The 7,691-nt window shown below is 39.0% G+C and overlaps 1 non-coding gene across 1 annotated transcript; it reads right to left on the reverse strand.

Annotated features, from left to right (window-relative positions):
- Window positions 1-7,332: 7,332 nt before the first annotated feature.
- On the reverse strand, window positions 7,333-7,406 carry TRNAN-GUU (transfer RNA asparagine (anticodon GUU)). The gene has a single exon. It is a non-coding gene; the product is annotated as a tRNA-Asn (tRNA).
- Between the last annotated feature and the right edge of the window lie 285 nt (window positions 7,407-7,691).

Below are 7,691 nucleotides of genomic sequence, written 5' to 3' on the forward strand. Positions count from 1 at the left end.
CCAAATCCAATTTTTCCTCTGTATTAGCAGTATCCTCGCTTTCCTCATCATCTCTCGTTGTGGAGTGCAGGTTCAAATAGCCTGGCCATTCCACTTCAAACCTTTTTAGTAATTTTTGAGTAGGCTTAGCGCCAGACCTTTATCTAGTGTTTCTATTAGGGCGTCGGTGTTTATATCAGTCATAATTACGTCTAGTAGGTTTTGATTCGGGGTTGGTCAATTACTAAAACTGAGAATTAATAGCAAAACCTTACTTTTAACGGTGCGATAGCTACCGTTAAAATCCAATGACGTATTTTCTTTTTTCAGGAATCAGTACAATTCCTAAATTGCAACTAAATCAAAGACGAATTCTTCAATCCATTAAATCCAAACAAATCCAAACTCCTAGAGGTATGTGAACATTCTGGACAATGCTTCTTACTTTGTGGTTTCTATGGAAATGAGCATTTGTTTCTTTCAGCAAGATAATGCACCGTGTCATAAGTTCTGAATTCGGGTAGCATGTTTATTGCATAGAAATTGGTGTTTGCTATCAAATGACAATACTACAATCGACTAACATGTACGAACTAATACACCTACTTGATGCAACCAATACAGTTTTTGTGGAGATCGGACCGTTATGACAATCTTTCAAATGAAAAACTTTTAAAGGCAGATGTTATCTAAGCTATGAAGGAATCAGTACAATAACTGTCTCCATTCAGAAAATCTTGAATGGAGAGGAACAGATAACAATTTTGTTTCACCCGTTTTGTTCTGAAACTTATCTGTTTAGAATGGCTGCATTTATATATTTACGGGGCAAAAAACGAAGTTAAGCCATTTTTTTCGCATCGAACTCGAAACCCACACACACACACACACACACACACACACACACACACACACACATTTAATCTTCTTTTAATACACCTCCATTATGTTTCGAATGCTGTTCTAGAAGGAGAAGGACCTTCATGATGGCATTTTAACCTGAACATGACTTAGGTGATCTCATACTGAGATGACACGACTTTCGTTTCTTAAAAGAGCCAAATCAACTATTGAACCCGTGCAACTAACCAATGTAACACTTTGGTCTATAGGAGTCTTAGTTGTTTGTTTCGTAATCACAAATAGCAACAACAACATTAACTGAGAGATATCTAAATGAGCAGATGAGGGAAAATCGTAATTGAATTGAAGCAACTATTACGGACAACGCGATGAGTGAACTTGACAGATGCACTTCACAAGGATCTGATTATCAGTTGCAAGTGTTGAAGGTTCCCTCAAATTTTCTCTCATCACCTTACTATGGCTCTAAAGCAACACTGAACATTGACCTGTAGGGATAACGAAGTCATTTTTACTCTTTACAAGAAACATTCCCATATTTTGGTAAATTTATTTCCCCCAAGTTAATCTTCGTGATTCAAGGGTAATGGTAAATATTATTCAGTATTTCTGTTAAATGAGCGAACACCCTCTTACCTAGCAGGATTACACATGTTGGGTTTAAAAGTATAAAAATCAACGATAACACACTAATGGTCTTTTGAGCCAAAGGTTAATGAATACGAAATGTAGCTGAACTGTTAAGTGATGCCCGTGTGAAATAAATAAATGTATTTAACGGTACAATTTCCTCTATGCATTAGAAATCGTAAACCTGATTTTGATCAAATTTAAAATTAAAAATGGTTCACACCTTATTGATTCATTACAAGAAAAGAACAAAGAAAGAACGTGTTTGGTAATGAATTGTACAATAATGATTTTCTTAGATTTTTTTTTCTTGTCTTATCCTAGCAATTTTTGTAAACAACGTAATAGTATATGTACATCATCGCTGAGTTCATCTTCCTCGTCAGTGATATTCTGAATTGCTCTACGCTGACAAAAATGAACTGACAACACAACACATAATTTATTAAATATTCGCAATATTCGCAAGACATGTTTCAGCCATTTTCTATTTTGATATCTGTGACGATGTATTCTTAGTTCACATTTCTGCTTTCCAGGGGAAAAAATTAGTTCTTACTTCCGGTTATTTTTCTAATAAGAAATAGAAATATAATAGAAATTTATTCCGAATATCAATGAAACAATGAAACAGCATTACATTGCATTCTCTGTGCAAATTTTAAGCAATGTTTCTGTTCCCATAAAGGTAGACCGTTAGTTTCAAATTAAATCAAATGTGTTTTTTTTAATATGCCTTCTTGCTTCATTTCTCCACTTGAAATTTAGTGCAGGAAGGCATTATTTTTCTGACACTGTCCAAGATGTTTGGCAATGTCAGTTATGCTTAATTTATTATTATGACGTTTGAACGTTGCGTTCAGTTTACAAAGACAATTGGAAAAAAACTCTTTCAACAAACTATTTAAATATATCGACGAAGTGAAGCCAAACATGTTTTCACTTCGAAAAATTGCTTCTAATTTACATACCAGTTTTATTTCTTCTTCCTTCATCTACAAAGTAGCAGGGAGTAAAATAAATGTATCGAATTATTGTAATGTGTAGATAGACATCGTAGCGCATTCGCGAAGGATAGCGCAATTCATATTCTTTGCTTGAAAACATAAGGGTTCTAATCCCGTTTACGATGCGAAGTTCCTTCATAAGATTTTCAAACGAAAATAAGTTAGCTGATGTCCCACAAAGAGGTGACAGTTGCATCTTTCCTAGAGGATCAGTTTATTTCATGTTGTAAACAGATGAAACAGAAGAAATCTTCCAATATTGAGCACTTATAATTTCTAACTTAAGCAAACATTTTGAAATCGAATACTGGTGCAGCCGATTCTCCGCATACCGTTATGAGGTCTAACCGGTCTATAGCGACCAAACACTCTGTTTACACTTGTATTATAATGGGCCTCTCAGTAGCTCTAGAACATCTCTAACACAAATGGCATAAAAAGAATGGATAGGAGGTAACTATTTAGAATTGATTCAAAATTGATAGGGATCTTGGAGTGAGGTATCCATGCTCCCACAGATGAAACACTACCTCTCTGAGGTAGCCTTTCACCTTTGTTTAAAATATACTTAGTACTATAAGGTGATAATTTTAATGACATGGTATAATATCACAGTTTTGTTCATTTCGATCTCAAATTGCCTAAATCCATGTTTGGAATACAGAAAGTCGCCGATATGTTGATGGTGATATAAATTTTGGCACAAAACAGCAAACGTTTGACGTCCTGACAATAATGTATGGTTATCAGAATTAAAAACACCAAATATTATTGAAAAAAAAACCCTAATATCTATAAATACAACGAACGTACGTAATGATGAATAATAAGAAAAATAAAATCACTCATCTCCCTCTAGGGAGAAGGTGAGGGCACTTAATACTAACTTTTGAAGAATTGTGGGTAAGTACTTTCCATCCATAACAAACAGAATAGATTACTCAAGGCAGTTAGACATTTTAATTGACAACCGATTGAGAGGGTAAGGAGCACTACTACTGCCAACTTGTGATTCCTAACCGTAACTAACACTATATATTTTTATCTGAAACATAAGTGTGTTCAAAGGTCGATTTTCTGGAGTTTACCGGAATCGAACTTAATGTAGCCTTTCATCGTGCAACCTAGCACTATGGATGCAAATGAAATTTGCACAGAATTACGTAAGACTCTTTTCATGATAAGGAAAGATGCTCCTGAAGTGATTGAAGAGATAATTGATTATCAATAAACGAATTAATGAAAAATAAATGAATCATCGATAGAATGCTGAGTGCGAAATAAATATTAATATTATTATTATTACGGGCAACTCCAGGGAATCATTAGACTCATCGATGGAGGCCCCAAATCATATTCATCACGACTATTCAACATTCATACAGTATCTATCATACCTCGCCTTAAACTCATTCACTGTCACAGCATCCACCACAGACTCGGGGAGCGCATTAGACTCATTCACTACTCTAAAAGTAAAACCCAGCTCTAACACCTTTACTAACCACACTTTTTCCCAGTTTCCATGTATGTCCCCTAGTCCTCCCACAACCAGCCCTGTTCTCAAAAATATCTTCTGAATTAATTTTATAGAAACCCTTCAGTAATTTGAATGTCTCAATCATATCTCACCTCCTCCGCCTATCAACCAATTTTTGCAACCCACAAATCCTCAACCTGTTCTCACACGGTTCACCCCACAGACCTGCCACCACCCTGGTCACCCGCCTCTGGATCCTCTCCACCTCCCCCCCATCAAGAAGAAACCCAGGTAACCAAATCTGAGCACAGCAGTCGAGATGGGGTCCCATCAAGGCTCGATACAGAGGAACAATAACCTGCTTGTCTCTGCTTTTCAACGTATTCTTCAGCAAACAAGTGATTTGATGAGCTGATTTGGCCACTCTTGCAATGTGTCCCCTAAATTTCAATTCCTTATCCACCAACACTCCTAAATCTCGTGCCTCATCAATTTCCCGGAGCACGGCTCCACCAATGCAGTAAACCGCCGCCAATCTGCCCACCCCAAAATGCACAACCCCACACCCCGCCACATCAAACCGACATCCATTCTCCTCAGCCCAGACCTCCAATCCATCCAAATCATCCCGCAAAATTTTGACGTCATCTGCATTCACCACTGCCCCACCCAACTTCGCATCATCCGCAAACAAATGAACTGTTCCTCACAGATCCCTTCCCATATCATTTACGAACAAATTAAACAGCTGCACACCACCAGTCACAGGCCGTCCCATGGACTCCACTCCTGAGTAAACCACTCTCCGTTATCTCTCCATCAACCACCCTTCTATCCATCTCACCAACCCCATGTCCATCCCCATATGCTGCAATTTACCGACCAGAATTCCATGTGGTATCCTGTCAAGGGCCTTAGCAAGGTCCAGTAGAATCACTGTAAACCCATTACCCTTATCCAGTTCAGCCGTCACTGTGTTATAATACATGAGCAAGTTACTGAGGCATGACCCACCCCCCACAAAACCATGCTGTCCCCGATACAGTATCCCATTTTCTTCTATCCAATCTTGTATTTTCGTCTTGACAATTTTCTCCAAGACCTTGATAACGATTCCTGTTATGCTGATTGGCCGGTAATTTTCAACAGCAGCCCTGGAACCACCCCCGTGCAGTGGAACCTTCCCCCCCTCCACCCCTTGGGACTGACCCAGTCCTGAGGCTCAAATTAAACAAAATGGTCAAGGGCACTGACAATTCTTTGGCCGCTTCACGTACGACACGAGCTGGTATACCATCCAATCCCACTGATGTATTGACATTGAGGTTCTGTAATAGACTAGTTACCTCTACTTCATTCATCACAATTCCAGTATAAGCTGTTGGTTCTTCCATTCCTGCAAAGTCATCACCTGGATGATATACTCTTGCAAACTGCTCGCTCAGTAATTCCACAATATCGACTGATTCGGTTACCTCCCTACCCTCAGCATTTTTTACGATCATTCTACCATGAGCATTTTTCCTTTTACTTGCAACATATTGAAAAAACTGTTTGGGATTCTCTTTAGCCTGCATGGCCAATTTCCTTTAGTAATCTGCTTTTGCTTTTCTTACCACCCTTGTTACCATCCTGGCCTGAGCTTTATGCTGTTCCTGCGCCTGATGGTCACCCTTCTCCTTAAATTCCCTCCACAATTGTTTCTTTTTTTGCAGCTCAAGCTTAAGTGTTATTCATCCATTTAACCCTACTTGATTTATTATTCGGACTCTAGGTATACAGTCAACCATTGCCTCCTGCAAACAGTTCTTAACCACCTCCCATGCACTATCAACATCCAGCCCTTGCAGTTTTACATACCATGGCATTGAGCCAAGCACACACCTAAGCTTGTCATACTTACCAGCCCGGTAATTCCACATGTACCCTGTCTTAATTGTAAATTCGACTCCTTTAGCCACCTCCCAAGTCATGACCTTATGGTCACTCTCACCAATTGGTGGCAACATGGTCATGTTCGTTACAGCCACATTCTCAGTTGCAATTACTAGGTCCAGCACTCTCTGCCCCCTGATATTTTCCAATACTTGTTGCCGTAGATAGTTGTCCCTTAATAACCGCATAAAATCCAATTCCTTCCTCCCATGTGCCCTCTCCTCTTTCCAGTCAATGTTACCATAATTGAAATCACCCATAATAATTACCCTCCTTCCACTCATTTCTTCTATTTGCTTATACATACTATCCCCACCATCCACTCCATCACCCGGTCTATAGCAGCATCCAATTGTATATTTTGTTCTGCTAGATTCTATCTCACACCAAACAGCCTCAAATGTGCTTTTTTCCCCATCCTGCAGTTCAACGTCTATACTCCTTGGCTGAAGCTCATCAGCTATCATCAATAACACTCCTCCCCCCTTTTTTATTCACCCATCACTCCTGAACACGCTATACCCGTCGCATTCAATCCCACTAGCTTTATCATCTTCTGTCAGCCATGTTTCACTAATACCAACAACCTGTGGCCTGTAAGTGCCAACCATGGCCACAAACTCTTCCTTCTTGTTCCTAATACTCCTGGCAGTAGTGTATATGAATCGCAGAAGCCCATTTGTCCCATCCCTACTTTGATGCCTTATACTAACTATCCCATTCTGATTTGTTGTCCGTCGTACTCGCTCGAGCATAATGTACTCATTCATACACTTAACTGCCCCCCTAAAGTCTGCATATCTACTCCCCCCCCTTAATAAATCTAGTTTCCCTGAGTCTGTACATCCACTTCCACATCATTCATCAACACTCTTTCAAGTTTCCGTACACCAACTCCATTCAAATGCAACCCATCCATCTTATATAAGTCCTTTCGCCCATCGAACTCATTCCACAAATTCCACACCACTCTCCATGCATAACCCATGCATAAAGTCATTGGCAATTATGGCCCTCCTTCTAAACACTTCGCTGTCATACCGCGGTAAGATACTCACCATCCTAACTCTCTCACTCTTCTCTTTTGCTACCTCAAACAACTCCCTCACATCCTCTATCATTTCCATTTTGTCCTCTTTCAAATCATTCGTTCCTGCCACGATTATCATCTCTTTCACCCTCTGTTTTTGCAGTCGAATAGATTCGCTGACGTCCTTTATGTTCGCACCCGGCTGGTACGACTTCGTTAAACTCTCAATTATTACGCCTCTTAATAGCGAATCTCCATACAGCACTCGCTCCTTCATTTAATTGAAGGAGCGAGTGCTGTATGGGGATTTACTTTTGTTCGTTTACGAACAAAAGTAAATCCCTATACAGCATAATTACGAACATAATTTCATTTTGTTCGTTTACGAACAAAATGAAAGAACCACACGCTCCCGGGTGGGCTTGAACCACCAACCTTTCGGTTAACAGCCGAACGCGCTAACCGATTGCGCCACGGAAGCAACTACGATGTAAATATAAGATCGTTTACCAATAATCATGATTGAAATAAGAAAGTTAATAAGTTACTTTGTTTCTGATTAATTTTTAAATAATTAGAAGTATCACTCTATTGGCAAAAGAGTAACAACTAACTAATATACATTTCGATAATTTGAATTTGGAAATTACAAAACAAATATCTGTTGATGTTCACGAAAACGAAAATATTTTTTTATGTTTATTCCGGAGATAAGACATGCTATTTCTTTAACGATGTAGACATTACTGTTTGTTTTACTGAAACA

The sequence above is a fragment of the Typopeltis vanoorti genome, chromosome 18, assembly GCF_054136105.1.
Source record: "Typopeltis vanoorti isolate ZY-2024b chromosome 18, IOZ_Tvanoo_1.0, whole genome shotgun sequence".
Taxonomy (NCBI): Eukaryota; Metazoa; Arthropoda; class Arachnida; order Uropygi; family Thelyphonidae; genus Typopeltis; species Typopeltis vanoorti.